Consider the following 17,767-nt stretch of genomic DNA (forward strand, 5'->3'; position numbering starts at 1 on the left):
CAGGAAGGCTGTCACAAGAGCCCAGAGGTGAAGATAGGAGGATCTAAACTAAGGAACTATCTGAGAAAACAGAAAGTAAGCAGCAAAAATATAGGGCTTCACAGAGAAAAAATAGTAAGACAGTGACAGGTTTCAGAACATACGGGCAAAGAATGGAGAGGAATCAAATGCACCTGAGAGATGCAAAGAAGTGGGTCCACAGGTGGCAGCAGGGGAGGCGGAACGTGGTGTCAAACATTTTTCTTGGGAAGAAGAGGATAGAATGAGTTTTCAACAAGTTGAATGCCAAGCACTGACAGGATATCTATGATGGAATGTACAATCATTACTCCTACTAACACATGGAAAAAAGAATTGCTTGATCAAAGTGAAGTTAGTGTCAGGGGTTGCTGGTGTTTGACAAGCAGTAGGTAGTACTTTTGTGCAAAGTGTGGTGTGAGTGTGTTTGTGCATGTGCTTGTGTGTGTTTAGGGAGAGAGATGTGTGTCTGTGTATGTATAGGCCAGCAGCTAATGTTAGGTATCTTTCTTTGTTTCTTGTTTTTTTTTTTTTTTTGGATTTTTCAAGACAGGGTTTCTCCATAGCTTTTTGGTTCCTGTCCTGGAACTAGCTCTTGTAGACCAGGCTGGCCTCGAACTCACAGAGATCCGCCTGCCTCTGCCTCCCGAGTGCTCTGCACTTTACTTTTGTGAACAAGGTTTCTCACTAGACCCAGAGCATACCTAATTCAACTAGATTGGCTGGCCAGCAAGCTTTAGGGAGCCTCCTGTCTCCACTTTCCCAGTGCTGGGATTGCATGCATCTGCTCAGCTTCCTAGAGAACACCGTTTCTCATGCTTATGCAGTGGGCACTTTACCAACTAAGTCATCTCCAGTCCCAGGTTGACTCTTAAATGAAGATAAATCATTTTGAAAAGAGAATGGAAACCGATAGGATGGGCTGAGTAGGCACAGGATTAACCATAAGGAGAAGAGGGCAAGGTGGACCTAACCTATTCATAGATAAGCCAAAAACAAAGGGATAGGTCCAAAATATTCAAGGACAGAATGTAGGCAAACATCTAAAAGATAGAAACTGCAAGGAAAGGCTCTTCTGTTAAAGACATTGAGAGTCACTGCTGACTGGAAGAGTCCAGCCCAGCTAGGGGACTGTACTCAGAGAAGGTTCTTGTTAGGTGTCCGGAACAACAAAAGGCTACTTACTATATGAATCAAGACAAAACCCAAGTGAGAGAATGGGCAAGAGGTTGATACTGTGAAGAAAATAGAATTCATATGAGTAAAGCTGTTTCTCAGGAGAACCAATGTAGAAAGTTGAGCAGATGGTAAATAAGGTAATCTTTGGAGGGCACAGATAGTACGTCAAACCGTATGAGGAGGACTCACGAGCCATGGGAAACGCCAAGTGTGAGGTGAGAATAAACACAATTAGGGGATTGATCCAGGAGACCGAGAAAAGAGGAGGAGTGGTGAGGTGTGCCTGAGAGCATGCCAACAGCTCTCCTTTCCCCAGAGACCAGAGGAAAAAGAAGGAGTATCCTCCTGGGAAGACAAACAGACACATCACATATGCCCCTTGCTTTTCCAAGAAATATAATTCTCTTAAGTACTTTCAAAGCCTTTTATCTCATCTGTCATAAGTTGTGTTTCTTTTTTTTAATAGAAAATATATAATTTTTTTTGAAAGACAAAAGGTCAAGAGAAGGGAGGTGGGCAGGATCTGGGAAGAGATGAGGGACAGAAAAAATATGAACAAAATACATTATATGTTAAAAGAAATCTTTTAAAAATAATTTTTTATGTCTATCTAATTTATTTATTTATTTATTTATTTATTTATTAAAGATTTCTGTCTCCTCCCCGCCACCGCCTCCCATTTCCCTCCCCCTCCCCCAATCAACTCCCCCTCTCTCATCACCCCGAAGAGCAATCAGGGTTCCCTGCCCTGTGGGGAGTCCAAGGACCACCCACCTCCTTTCAAGTCTAGTAAGGTGAACATCCAAACAGCCTGGGCTCCCACAAAGCCAGTGCGTGCAGTAGGATCAAAACCCAGTGCCACAGTTCTTGAGTTCTCAGTAGTCCTCATTGTGCGCTATGTTCAGCGAGTCCGGTTTTATCCCAGGCTTTTTCAGACCCAGTCCAGCTGGCCTTGGTGAGTTCCCGATAGAACATCCCCATTGTCTCAGTGTGTGGGTGCACCCCTCGCGGTCCTGAGTTCCTTGCTCGTGCTCTCTCTCCTTCTGCTCCTGATTTGGAAGTTGTGTTTCTTCAAATTTTACCATAAGCTGTGTTTAATTCAGAAAACATCTTTTCCCTGCTATTTGAAAATTTCTTATACATTTACCTACCTACTGTTCACTATTTGTCAAAGTCAGCCCTTGTCAGTGTTCAAACTCTCTTCTCTTTCTGAAAGTTGTCAACCTTGCCCACAACTCCAAGTCTCTCTTTAGTGACCTCTTACAACTCCCCTGTATTGGACTTGCATAAAGTCAGTGTCAATCCAAGCCAGCACTTCCATACAGTGGATTAGTACCTATAGTCTAGGACGATTATCTCTACAGTGTTGGTGTTTGCAAGCAATCTGAATACTCTCAATGTGGCAAGGCCTAGGAAGGCAGCTACCATGTGCAAGACCCAGATTCCATGCCCAACGCCACAAATACTAATGATACATCCCCAGCAGTACACCCAATCTGATGCTGAAGTAAAGAATGACTGCTGATAAGATACACACGCTTTTCAGTTTCTACAATAAATAGGTAGCAACAGAGAAAACAAGCTGGTAAAAAACAACTCCAAAATACTTTTAAAACCAGAGTTGAAATAATGGAGACTCATTTAAAAACAAACAAATCCCAAGAATAATAAATAGTATGTTTTGCTTGAGACAGGGTCTCACTATGTAGCCCAGAATAACCTAAAACTCGAAATTCCCTTTCTTCAGTTTCCTAGAACTACAGACATGAATCACCAAGCCTAGCCAACAAACAGAAAGCCAATAACTGCTGAACATAGGCGGATTCGTCAGCTACAGCTTTTTAACCAAGCACTACGGTAGGCTGCTGAACGGCTGATGACAAAGAGGCATCTCACGGTTCTGGAGACCAGGGAGTAAATGAGGTGTTCCAAGCCTCTTTCCTTGGCTTTTAGATAGCCATCTTCTCCCTGTGTCTCTTCAGTGTCTTCCCTGTTGTATCTGTGTTCAGTTTTCCCCTCTGAAAGGACACCTGCCATACCGAATTTACGTCCACCATAACACAGCCACTTCAACATGACAATCTCTGTAAAGTTCTCTCTCTAAACAAGTCCTGAGGGTCATGAATATGGGAGCACACAATTCATACTGTAACAGTAAGTTTAAGAAGACCAGAAGCATTTTACTTAAGTATAATTTTGTCAGGATGTCATGATATACACCCTTTGCTTTTTTTCCTTCGAGGTAAGATGTTTCATTTTGTGCTTTTCCTAAATCCTGCCTTAAATAACCTGCAAGTATATTTCAGTCACACATATGGAAACAAGTAAGAGTAAAGTAGTTATACCAAACTAAGTTCTGCAAACTTAGTTTGTCACTGTGCTTCTGGAAAAGACCATACAAAGATGCTATCTGTGCGTGTGAAGAAAGCACTGCAGTCACTTGGGTATCAAGGACAGCTGCAAAAGACAGGTTAATAGCATCCAAATGAGGTTTGGGGTTGTGAATCTGAATATGTGGAACAAGTCTGAAGCCACCTGCATAAAGAACCTCAAAAGCACAGCTGCTATAGCTGAGTGTGGAGTAGGTTGAGGCTGGGAGGATCTCGCCTCATGCCCACTTTGGTGTTAATGATAATGAGCCTCTGTTAATGAATTCTCACCTGTTACCTAAATTGTCCTTTTTATCCAAAGGTTAGTAATTTTTTTCTAGTCTTGTATTTTATTTCTAAGCAAGGATCTCAAAAAGCTAACCTATCAATCAAACAAACAAACAACAACAACAACAAAAAAAACACTCACAAACTGTTAAAAAAAAAAAAAAGAGTAACTACAGCTCTGACCTCAAAACAGATGAAACCCATTTAAGTACTGGCCCCCAAACTCCAGACAGACTGGCCCCAGGATGTTCTAAATGAGAATGATCAGACTCGCAGTGGGCTCCTTTCAGGTGCTGAGTCACCTGTCTTCCTCCCTGACCTCTTCAGCCCCTCCCTGCCACTTGCAGGTGGTGTACTGTCCTCTGTGTGCCAGCAGCTCTCAGTCCCTAGTGACCACCTCAACAAGCCAGACTTGTAGCAGTCACTGAGGAGGCTGAGTAGTCAGCTGGTGAGTAAGCCTCACATGAATTATGCTATCCCTTAGAAATGTCTTATAAAGCATAAACTAAGACTCATAAACTGGTCGGCTCTTATTTCCCTTGTGAAGAAAATCAGATATCCCCAGATGCTTGCTTATTCCATGCCCAGTCCACTGCTGAGTTGTCTTTTTAAGTTTATCCAGAAAATCTGACACTCAGAGACAGAGCTGGAAATCTCGTTTACCATTCCCATGTGGGGTCTTACACTATGATAAATTCTTTCCATTACGACCTGTTCATGAAAAGGGTATATAGAACTCTCAGCTCCAAGCAGCTATCTATGAATATGGCCTTCTTTGGAAATAGGGTATTTACAGGTGTAGTCAAATTAAGATGAGGTAATCAGGTGAGTCCTAACCCAACCTGACTGGCGCCCTTACAAGAGGAGGAAATTCCACAAAATGACACCGACAGAAACACCAAAGACTGCAGGCCCAGAAGGAAGAGAAGAAAAGGAGTTCTACTTGTTGACACCTTTATTTCCCACCTCTGGCTTCAGAACTGCAGAAGCTTTGGTTTCTGTGGTTCTCAGGCACCTGGTTTGTGCTACTTTGTTACAGTAGCTCTGAACCAAATAAACTCTTTATCACAATTCAGGGTGTATTTCATTGAAAAAAAAAACATGTCTACACTCAAACTATGACAAAATATTTTTAGCTATTGAAAAGACACTATTCAATACTTAGCTATTGAAAGGCTGCCAAATGCAACTTGTCCTCATGGCCTCATAGCCTGTATTTGTTACCTATAGACTGAAGAGCTGTAGAGGCATCCACAGCCTTCCTCCCACATTCTCAATCCCATTCCTGTCAGAATGCTCAACAACTCCTCCTTGATGAAAATATGCCAGTGCACCATGATTAAGGTCTGATTTAGAGCAACATGAAGCCACATGAAAATTCACTTTGTCCTAACTGGGGAGACCTAGGACATAGACATCAGCAACACCACCTCACCTTTCCCAACCTCAGCTTCCTGCTATCGTAGAAAAGGGAACCAGAACACAGGATTTGCTGCTGTTAGTGCTATACTTGCTTGCTGCCTCTTGGCCTCACTTCCACTTGCATCTCTGAACCCTTTCTCAGATGCTGCCCGCTAACCGGTTGCTCACAGAACTGTGTGCAAGCTGCTGCTTAGGCACAGTGAGTCTGATGGGAAACACACTGGACCCTCTTCCCCTGAGCTGTCTCTCATTTTACCTTCCGTCTGAGAATGACAATCTGCCACCCTTGCTACTTTATGTGACAACCCTACAGCAGCTCTACCTTCCAGTTTTTATTCTCTGGAGAACTCTGCCATTCCCCTTAGCTGCTTTCAACTGACTAAGCTCAGTTACAGGCTCCTTTGGGGAAGCAGAGGAAGTGTCACCTCTGTGCTGTGACTGAAAGGAAGATGAGCAGGAATGAGGAAGATAGAGAGAAAGAGTTAGCGAAGGAGAAAAACAAAAGAAAGGGTGAGAAAATAAGAACCCCCATATCAGGAATACACTCAGAATAATAAAGAAACATCGCCATGCACCTTGGAAATTATTAAGTGCAATAATGCAATGTGTAGTAATGTGTGTGGATTTGTATGTGTGTGTGTGGATATGGAAGTCAGTTGGGGTCCCTTAATCATATATCCAGAAGTCCATGCTCAAATGTGCAAATTGAAGTAGTTTCCGTCGTCTTTTGCAAGAACATTATAATACTATGAGTTGCTGTTATTGAACCTAACCCCTGAAATTATTACTCAGCAGCTCCATTTGCTGGCAGAGGTGCCTACTCTCACACAGGTCCCTACCACTGGTATCTTCCTCTCAGGTCATGGCTGAGATGTCTGATGGTGTTCATGTGTACTAATGTGGAAGACAGGATGGCTGTTGGCAATATCAGCAAACTCCAATTGGTCTGTGCTCTGGCCTCCAAGGGCTTGTTTTAGATCATTTTTGAGTTCCCAACATCTATGTCAAAAGCAGTTCAACCCGTATGAGCACAGTAGGCCACTTAAGCTCTTGGTACTTCAATTGCTTCATCTAGAAAGTGGGGGTAATTACAGTTTGTCACAAGGGTTCTGTGTGGGTTAAACAAGTGTATATATTTTCTGTGTGTACAACTCTGGCACACAGTAAACTCAAGAAGGTGGACAGCAAAAAAAAAAAAAAAACGAGAAGAGGGAGGTTGGCCAGCTTACTGTGGTTATCTAACACATGAGGGTATGATGCACTAAAAACTGGTGCTCACAATACACAGCGCCATGCCTGGCAAAGGTGAGGGGTGCAGCATGCTGTGTTTAATGAGTGGGCAACAGAAACAGAGACAATGAGATGGGAAGAGACATGTGTTGGAGGAAGTGTACAAGTAAGTGTTCCTTCCCTCCAGTACTGTTCCTGAAGGAAGGTAGGGTTAGTCCACAGGATTCTGAGGAGGGCAGGGAGACTTGAAGAACATACAAGTTTTAGGTTCAAAGTATATTTACTTAATTTCCTTTCACAAATTTTGTGTTTCTTTTGTGGTTCTCAAAAGCATTATTCATGGTCACAAGTGAGACCTGGATTCTATGTGTGATGTGCACACTGCAGGTTTGTATCTATCATATAAACTGATCTCAACTTTTTTGATGACATACTTTAGGGAAAAAAAATAAATACCCACTCCTGTATTTATTTTTCTAAATTTTATGTCCTCTGTTAATGCCTACTAAAAGCATAAAATAGAAAAGTCTTAGAAAAATATGAATGTTTGGATTTTTCCCCTGAATCTTAGTAACTTTTCTTGAGCCTTCCACTCAGAAATCCCCTGCTAGAACTCAACCAACTCAAGTCACACAATATAAGAGTTAGGGTTGGCACTAAATGAAGCCTTAAACCAGCAAAAAAGTGAGTGAGAAGCATTGCTTCTGGTCCAGAACTTAGAAGCCAGTGTGACAATTTTGTCCTCTTTACTTATATGCAAGCAGCCCTGATCTAGGGAGGAGAGGCTGTGTGGCTTGAGCAACTGAAGGAGGGCTGAGGAAGCGAAGACTAGGGACCCAAGACAGAGCATGCATGTGAACAGTCTGTTGCCTCCACATATCAAACCCATCTTAACCAGCACTGTAATTTTCCTCAATGTTGCCATTAAGTATGAATGTGATTATGTCTTGATGCACAAGATGCTTACCCATCAAAACTAGAGCACACGTTTGTCAGGATGACTTTAAAACTTCTAGGTAGTTTAATCCCTTTCTTCCTTATTTTAATGTAAGAATGCTTCAACAAGGTTAAGGCGTAAATAATGGAATGGCATGGTCATGTTAGTGACTTCAAGTATACGCACACCAATTACCATCTAGTAGTTATCTGAACAAGTGGAAGGTACAGGATTGCCTTTAAAAATGCCTTCAGTTTGGCCTGGAAACTTTGAGGCAAATCAGCTTCTGGTGACTAAACAAGAAGCTATTTTCCAAACTGGCCACAGGGAGTGGGCACTGCTGATGACAGGCCTGAGTCCCCTGGGGGACTGTCTGTTTTACCATGTGCTGGTGTTTGGGCCTTCTCACCCTGCTCCAGTTGCATTCCTCAGCACCCTGATGCAATGGTTATCTTTTTGGTGAAGAATATTCAAGTTCTGACATCATGGTAGTAATGGATATTACTCACGGTATGCTCTCAAGTCCAGCAAAGCACATTCTGTACCCTCTTTATCACTGAAGTCAGCAATCGCTTTAAAAATAGTGTTGCTTACACACCCAGAGTACCACTGATTCATTAAAAACTGAACAAATACTACTCTGAACTACTAACTTATACAGAATCTTGGATACAGGATCTTGAGACATCGGCATTTTTCCTTGCCCTAGTAGGAGTATTATGTTGTAAAACTTACAGATCTTAAGGGAATGAAGCCTTAAAAATCTACAAATTCAGGATTTAACAAATCATCTGATTTCTGACTCCAGATTACCAACCTAAGGTGTAATTAATGGGAATATCCATAAATTTGCAACCCCAATATATGAAACATACCAAAATAAAGGTCTTATAAGGATAACTGACAGTGGTCATGGTGACATCTAGAAGTAAGAGTCTGATTTCCCGCTGATAAAGGATCTGGGGGTATTGGGTTTTAGAAATCTTACTCAGGTTCTTTAAAGACAAACATTTCCTCTACAGCAGATATTCTGCTTAGACATATAGATGCCTTTTGCTTAACCTTGTGCTCAATGAACACCTTCTGTTCTCTTGAGATTCCAGAAAAGGCCTTGAACTATGGAGGGTGCCCTCTTGGTTGGATATTAAGATTATCTTACTTTAAATGATCCAGGCTGAACAACTAACCTGCCTTTTAGAAGATAAATTAGCTTGATCCAGACTTTCAGAATCAAACAATCCTAGAATTTGTGGTCAAATTTGCTAAACTAAGGATTCTATAGGCTATGGTGAAAAGCCAAAACTATCTGCTGAGAGCCTATGATGTGCAAGCAATGTGTAACAAAAGTACTGCTTGTTTTTACAAAGACAAGCACACTGTCGGGCAAGACCAGAAAAGATAACCGACCACAGACGGCAGCTCTCCAATCAGGTCACTGACTCAGAGGAAGAAGCACTCCCAGTGGTGGGTGTCCAGTGGTGGGTGTCCAGTGGTGGGTGTCCAGTGGTGGGTGTCCAGTGGTGGGTGTCCAGTGGTGGGTGTCCAGTGGTGGGTGTCCAGTGGTGGGTGGGATACAGTAGAAAGCGCCCCAAGGGGAGCTGAAGCATCAGGGCTAAGGACCTCGCCTTGTGGTGAGAGAACAGATTGGATCTATTTTTATTTAAGATTTTGAGTTACCTATCTTCCATAGGACCAGGGATGGTTTACAGTATAAAACTGAGACGAGATGACGCAGGACCAAACATCTACAGGGAATACAGGGAAGGATGCAGATGCTGACCATAGCTGAGCTCTTGCTAGGACAGCAGAAGATGGATTTGGAGAGACAGGCTAGTGTCTGAGTGAGACAGGTCTTTCGCACCCCTGGTTTCATTCTATTCTGGAAGCATAAAGGATATAGTAGAGAAGGGAGTAGGATCTCTGAATAGGAAATGGGTGTATATAGTTAAAGTTTGATGGCTGTTAGCATCTGGAGGTGTCTGTGTGTGAGGATGTTAGAGTCTGTATGAAAGATGGTGCTGAGGGGCTGGAGATGGCTCAACATCAGGAACACTGGTTGCTTTTCAGAGGACCTGGGTTTGATTCCTAGCACTGATATGGCAGCTCACACTGGCAATTCTGCTGACCTCTTCTGACCTCTATAGGCAGCAGGCATGCACAGACACACATGTAGACAAACCACTCATACACATATTTTAAAAGAAAGATGATGCCCCAGAAAGGTAAGGCCTAACCAGAGACAGGAGAGTGTGGACCTGTCTACAGCCTTGAGACTGATGGCAGGAGAGAGCAGGCTGGAGAAGACCCAGGCTCAGGCGAAGCAGCTGGAAGAAGAGGGGAGGGCATGCCCTGGAGTTCAGGTGCCAGGCTGAACAAAGGCACTCTATGCTGCCACCACAAAGAAATGAGGCACAACAGTGTCCAGTTAACTGAGGTCCCTCCCTGGGGGAACATGGGCAGCAGACTGCAGAGGACATACACTTCTGGTCAAGCTTCCATCCAGTCTGCCCTCATTTTCCAAGGCCAAAGCTGATTGGAAACTAAATCAGCTTTCATCCTGGCCCCAGGAGTTCTGATGACCATGTTCTCAAGTCAAAGCCGGGAGACAATAAGAAAGGGACATAACACCAAGTTCCTAGGTGGGGGCGGGATTTAAGGGGGACCATGGTCCTGAAGGGGACACACACAGCAACAAGTGCCACAGGAAGACTCAAAACAACGTGCCATTCCAGGTGCCTCTGCTGCCCATAATATAAAGAAAGACATACAAGTCTGTGTTCCAACTGACAGTGGATACAGAGGAGGCAAATGCACAGAGCTGACTCCTTAAAGGCAAGTTGAAATGTCAGTGCTGTCTTGTACAGTACCCAAGTGGTTCTCACAAGCTTGCTCTGGGGTCCTGCGCCTGTCAGCCAAGCCCTTCCATTCTATTTTACTTAGGTACAAATGAAGTTATAGGCTCCATTCTTACTCTCCCTAAAGAAACCCTTTTTCCTTTCTGCCCTGACTCAAATGAAATGGTTCATGCAGGAGTCTGGCTGATTTCTTCAGTGACCCTTACCTTGTTAAATAGTTTCTTTTCTAAAAATTGCTAAATCAAAACAAAAGGTGGGAATAGGTATGAGAATGCATTCTAAAGAGAAATAGAGGAAAGAGGAAAGAATATGCATGCTGATGTCTTATTTCCAAGCCTTTACTCCACAAAATCCTAAAAACTGGGGTAAGGAATTTCAAAGGGAAAGGTCAGCAGCCCAGGAATCTATTTCCCATAGTATTCATCCCTTAAAACTCCAGGAAGATGCCAGAACCTTTTCCATGTCAGTTAGTTCTGGAGTGGAAAACTATTTCTGCAGATGCTTATTTTCCTAGCTCACTACCCAAATCATGGTAGAAAACTGCTGGGACTGCTTCTTTCCCTCGACTGCAAGAAAGCAAGCTGCCAATCAAAGGTCAAATGACAATGGCCAGGTGACAGGCAGCCCAGGCTCCTATAATCTTTCTGTTGTTTGAAGTTATTTCCAAACAAAATATTTGATTGTCATTTATTCATTAGCCACTGTAACCTAGCAGGGTCCCACTGAAACTTAGCTACAGGCAGGGATTGGCACCAAGAACTGAACAAACACCTTGGGTCAGAGAGAACCTTCCATGGTCCTCCTCCCCCACTGTACCCTCCACATCCCCATATTGTTTTTCCACCTGGCTCCTCTTTACAGGGGACAGAATCAATGCTTGCTCCTTCTAGGACACACCTTACCCTCTTAAAATATTCAGTTTAGTGGTTTCAAATAGAGCTATGTGACTGTCATCACTAATCCTTAAACATTTCATCACACTCTGAACAGCAACCCCACATCCATTAGCAGTCACTTCCCATCTCCCCTTCCCACAGGCTCTGACAACCACAGATCCACTTCCTGCTCTGTGGACTTGCCAGTTGAAGACATTTGGTATAAATGGAATTATACAACTTGTGGGCTTTGTTGTCTTCTTTCTTTTACTTAGAAGAAGTTTTTCAAATTCCTCCATGCACATGTCAGCATCTGATTCTCACTTACTGACAAATGAGAGTCCACGGGCTAGCTACGGCACATTTGTTTCTCCACTCCTCAGCGATGGACATCTAGCTGGATGCTTGTGCTTTCTGACTGTAATGCACACTGCTGCAATAAGCTGGAGCCCAAGTCTGTGTGGACAAATGTTTTCATTCTTCTTAACATTTATCTGTACAGGAGTGGAGTTGCTGGGTCACGAGAGAACTCTATGGTTAGCCTTTCGAGGAACCGCTACCTGTTTTCTAAATTAGCCTTCTGAACTCTCCAAGAGTCCCAACATACATGCTTCCAGACAAGAAGCAATTCCACAGAAACAGCTGTCCTCCTGACATTATAAAAGACAGTCTAGGGGCTGGAGAGATGGCTCAGAGGTTAAGAACAGTGGCTGCTCTTCCGGAGGTCCTGAGTTCAATTCCCAGCAACCACATGGTGGCTCACAACCATCTGTAATGAGGTCTGGTGCCCTCTTCTGGCCTGCAGGCATACATGGAGGCAGAATGTTGTATACATAATAAATAAATCTTTTAAAAAAAAAAAGACAGTCTAAGTTCAGAGCAGGAGTCAGGGTTTGTTCACCTCAAGGTAAATGAGCAAAAGAAGCCGTGAGGCAGTTGGTGTCAGCAGCACATGTATACATGATACAGGTATCATTCCAAGAGCCTGCCAGCACCTGGCATGGCAGTCAAGGCTGACACAATATGCACCAGGCTGCCAGCTGAAGAGGTGCTCTGTGTAAGGAGCAGCTGCAGCAGGATGCAAATTGGCATGTTCTCACTGTCCCATCATAAGCCACTGGTCAGGACCTTGTTAGAGCTATTTACCCTTACTCTGGATAATACTCCTAAAAGTGCGAAACTAGAAAGAGAGAAAGACAGAGGGATGAGGGGCAGGAGAAAGCAGAAACACAGTGATCCAAGGCAAGTGTCAGGAAGACTGGTATATTCCAGAGTGAATGAAGAAACTGTACCCATATGGTCTGGTAACCAAGGGAGAGGCCAAGTCCACCACCAGTACCAGATGATTCAGTGCTGGGCCTGGGTCCTCTCTGAGCTGGCAGTAAGCAAATGCCAGAGCTAGACAAACTGGGGTGGGCCAGGCTGGTGAGGTAAGAAAGACATCCTTCCAACAGGAGAGAGGGCAAGGACCTGTGCATCAGTGAGCACCTTTCGGGTATCTACCCAAGAAACACTCAGCTTCCGCGGAGTCGCTGTACCGGGCCCCACTACTGTGCCCGCACTGCCCTGCTCTTCTGCAATGCTCCATTTGTCCTTCAGCCCACTCTCCTCAGGACAGACTTTATTAGCAGGCCTGCTTTTAAATTCTGTTCCAAAGGCACCCTGACATCTCAAGCACATTTTCACCTGTGGTGGTAAAGGAAAAGGAAGGTGTCTTGTGAGCTGGAATTTGTCCCACCATATACTGCTAGTTGTTCAGCTGGCCCCAGATAATCCGCTCTGCCCCGTCATCCCTTCTATGTTACCTCCAATCCCATGAGTAGCTAGCCGCTTAGTACAGCTCTGCATTTCCCTAGGCAGTCATACTATCTGGTGTGCATTCGCTTCAATACCACGCAATACGCACCTACTACAACTACCTTTACCAGCTTTTAACATCTGCATTATGCTCAGCTTTTCAAGTCGCAGGTTACTGAGCTCAGCCCTGATGTGATGAAGAAAGTCAGAGGAAACAAAGAATGCAGTTATGATCTTTATAGATACTCTCTGATCCAATCCTCACAGCACCCCTGGGAGGTTGTCCTTGCCATCAGTCTCTGTAGAAGGAACAGATTCAGGGATACCAGCAGGCCTACCTGCCCAAAGTCATAAGCTAGCAAAAGGACAGGGAAAGGCTTCAAATGCTTCACAATCTCACTCTAATGCCTGTGTGTATTATTAACACTATAAATGAAGACATTTTTAAAAAATAATTTAGCTGGCTCATACCTGAGATCCTAGCACTTAGGAGACTAATATGGGAGGATAAGAAGTTCAAGAACAGCCTGGGCTAAATGAGGCACTATCTGGAAACATAACAAACAAAACCTATTCCCTTATTCAAACATAATGACTATATATTCAAACATGATGGCAATAATCTGTAAAATAAGCAACAGAGTTAAAAGTTAAGATATGTTAGTTTCAAGTTTGACTTTATGTTGACTTTAAACAAGTCACTTAATATTTCCAAACATAGCATAGTTTCCTTGTGTGTAAAGGAGAAAGAGTTTCCACAGTGTGCTTAGTATCCTGTAGGGTATTAATACTTATGGGGGAGGGGTGAAAGGAACTGGGATCAAATAGTTTCTGAAATGCCAGACTAAATAAAATTAAGCTCCTGCCTTTACTGCAGAACTTCATAGAGCTGTTAATATTGTTGTCTCACTGTGAATCACCAAGAGAGCCATGCAAATATATCCCATGGCCCAAATTTGTTTATCAAAGAAACACTTTTAAATATACCCAAATATTTAATACTTTTTATGAGAGAAAAGATCGGAAAATAATGGATTTGGATTAAATAGTCCAATGCCATCTTCTAGTTTCTACAAAGTAACAGCATTCTAATTAGTCAGCAACATTCTTGAGGTTTTTCTAAGACAACAGCCAAGTAGAAACAAGGTCAAAATGTTCAGAGATGCCAAGGTAATCTACAGACTGCCTTTCTTGGGATGGCCTCACATAGTCATAGGTATTTCCCCACCTTAAAGGTAAGCACAACCAAAGGCAGTTGGGCTGGCCTTGTCTTCCAACACGCATCTCCCAGGCACTCAGAAGAGTTTAAACTACCTTGACTAACTTGATAGGAGGAGTCAATAACATCTGTCTATACTCAATCAAGTCCATGATTAAAACCAAGTGTTTGGTTTGGGGTTGTGGCTTCATAGCTCTACACCGTCTCAAAGTGATAGAGAAGGCTCTCAGGAACACAGCCTAGGATGACCTGCCAGTCTTTGCATCACCACAGGCCCCTTCCCCTAGCAGCTGTGAAGGGGTCCTAGCCACAGAAGTCAAGGGAATTTTCCAGGAGAATGCAACACCCATCTGGACATGGAGAGATAACCAAATCCACACTGGCAAAAAGGGGAGGCTGTGCCTGTTAGAGAAGGTGAGGGGACTAAAGCCAAAGGGACACAAGGCAGAGAGCACACAGTGGGAGAGCAGCTTCGAGACCTTCCCAAACAACTGTCTTCTTAATTAAACAGGCACATGATTTTCCTTGAGTTGTTTCTGTATGTGATTTAAAATTGCCAGATCACTCTCGGAAAACACATTACTCATCTCTGTAGCGACATGGGACAAAAGTCATTGTCCCTAAATACACAATCCTTTGTAATCCCTATCCCTAATATCTAGATGTCCACAGCACAGGATGGAGGACTCTCTGGCACAGTTGCAACAACAACAGAAAGCTGTACACTTGCTCTGTAACCCCTCCATGTAGAAACTGAGTCTAGTAGCAGTCCTAAATGGATTCAGACAGTTAGCATCTCTAGAATCCAGTTATCTTGCTGCTATGAGTTTGCCTTGGACAGTATATAAGGTGAAGGTTTAAGATGATTCAGGATCAGGAAAATTAGTCCTAGAAGTCACCTAGAAGCTTACAGATCTCTGTGAGAAAGCTGAGAAGAGGGGCAAACACAGACTGAGGATCTGTTGCAGACTATCCACCACATACACAGAACTCTTACAGCTCAACAACAGAAGGACAAATACCCAAATTTCTTAATGAGTAAAGAATGTAAAATAGCCTGCTGGTGGTGGCACACAACTTTAATCCCAGGACTTGGGAGGCAGAGGCAAGTGGATCTCTGTGAGTTCAAGGCCAGCCTGGTCTATAGAGGGAGTTCCAAACAGTTAGAGCTACACAGAAAAATCTTGTCTCAAAAAAACAAAACAAAAATGTATTATCTATTTCTACAAAGAAGACATGAAAATTACTAAAGCATATATATACCATCATTAGTCATTAGGTAAATATAACCCAAACACAATGAGATGCTAAGAAATTTGAAAACATTATGTCCACACAAAAATTTGTACACAAAAACATTTAAAGCAGAATTACACATGAAAGTCCCAAAGGAGAAACAACTGGACAAACAAACAAAATGTGGAACAGCTATAGTACAAAATATCACTTGGTAATGAAAATCAAAAGAGCACCGATACATACGAAAATACGTTGTGAGGATTATTTTATTATTAGTTTTTACTGATGAACACTTATTATAATAGCATACATGAAGGAAAAGCATCATCATGTGTAAATTCAGAGCTGTCTACAGTTACAGGCATCTATTGGTCTTGAAATCCTGGGTCCTCTGTAGATAAGGAGAAATTGCTATAGTGCCTGGTACACATAATCTCCAATAATCCTGAAATTCAGGTCATCACCCATTTTACACATGAGGAAACTTGAGAATCGATGAGGAACTGCTAATTGCCAAGGGCCACAATGGAGCAACATTATAGACTGATTGACGGACAGACAGGGTGAATTTAAACTAGCTTTGCCAACTCCTGAGACCACATTCCATTTAGCTAACCATGCTGCTTCTTGCCAAAATAATAAGCTACTATGGAATGACTTGCTGGAAAAAAAGATTACTCCCTAAACAAAAGATCACTGAGCAATATAAAATGCTAGCATTAGAAGTCACATTAAAGGACATCCTTGCCAAATTCCTTAATTTTCCAGATGAATAAGTAAAGAGATCACTGAACTGACTGGCCCAACCAAACTAGCGAGACTGGTAGGCACACCCCTTCTCATGTCACAGCAGATGAGCAGCTGTATGGCTCTCTGCAGTTAGCTAAGAATTACAAAGTAGCCAGAGTTCACTGAATAGTGCACACTACTCACCAGGCATTCCCAGCCTTCAAATGGGCCAGCCTTGTCTCCAGGCCTCCACTACAAGATCACTCAGGTGGTTATAGCTGTACTGCTCTGTAGTTACCCAAAATTCTTCTTCCAACCCCAGGAGTGCTCTGAAAAGTCCCACCAGGGTGCAACTGTTCCAAGGATCCCTCAGAGCATTTTAACTATTTAGTAGAAACAGGGGGTTTTAGATTTAACATTCAAGTGCCACAGCAAAGGCCAGGGAGACAGAGGAAAAATCTCCCTCCAGATTTGTTGGGGACTTGAGATTTGCTGGGGAAGCACTTACAATGGAGAACCACTTAAGATAGACTGGGAGGAAAAACTGGAGGACTCAGAGCTGGAGTTTTTGTTTAGATTTGTTTTTTTTTTGTTTGTTTGTTTGTTTTTTTTACTATCTGCCTATTGTCACCATGGGATGTCACATCTCAAACTTCAAAAGTTCCAAATCAAGCACAAAGTCCCCATGCTCTCATTCCACAAGCCTGCTCTTCCTGTCATTTTCCCTTCCCCAGTCACTTCCTTCACTCTCCAAAGGCCCAAGTTGAATGCCTAGGCTTACTACCTTCCTCATCTGGCCCCTTCCACCCCAACTACTGATTAGTCTGAGGCCCTTTGACACCTACCTATCTCAGTACCCATTCACTACAGTCAGAGTCCTGTACATACAATAAATGCTCATTCTACCCAGAAGTCAATCCTGTAGACAATCAAGCAAGACCCTGCAAGTCCTAGCCAGAACTATTTAAACATAGAAGAGATGGATGATCTCATGTAAGCAGGTGACAGCAAAGTTATTAAAGCTCAGCTCAAGCCCGGGAGCACAGAGCAGATGGGGTTGGGGCTGCCCTCTGTGTGTATCCTGCTGGGACAGAAAGGCACATGGACACACCAAGGCTGCCAACTGCACCTGTGAATTATTCATTATTTCTGTGTGGTCCCTTTGAACTCTCCATCTGTGATGGCTACTTCACTCAAATACCTACATTCAAGTGAGAAAAACCTGTGACCAAAAACTTGGTCCAGTCATGACAGGTTGGATACTCACTGTCCTATGACCATTTGAGGCAAACATGGGCTCCACTGGTCACACATCTTTCAGAGCATCCCCTGGACACTTGGGACTCAGGGCTTTCTCTTTGTGCCTTTTAACACTACTCACTGTATATTACTTGGCATCACTTCATGTCTTTTGTTGATTTGTTTAATCTGTCTGCAATGAGCTGATAAATTCTTGGAGAAGAGAGAATTTGTACTTAGGTAGACTGATGCATGTAAAGCAGCATGCTCGGAACCCTCCTGGCACGCTGCAAGCAGTAACTAGATAAGCACTACCTACTCTCAGCTATTCTTATGTATTGATGTCTCCCAGGTCCCCCAAGCTTAAGTGT

General features: G+C 43.1%; 1 protein-coding gene across 1 annotated transcript in view; it reads right to left on the reverse strand.

Moving 5' to 3' along the window:
* Hipk2 (homeodomain interacting protein kinase 2) overlaps nt 1–17,767 on the reverse strand; it is a 191,658-nt gene that overhangs the window by 145,656 nt on the left and 28,235 nt on the right. The gene's annotated exons all lie outside the window — the stretch shown is intronic.

This window comes from Microtus oregoni, unplaced genomic scaffold (assembly GCF_018167655.1).
Source record: "Microtus oregoni isolate MIOR12 unplaced genomic scaffold, Mior012 000026F_ref0000081, whole genome shotgun sequence".
Taxonomy (NCBI): Eukaryota; Metazoa; Chordata; class Mammalia; order Rodentia; family Cricetidae; genus Microtus; species Microtus oregoni.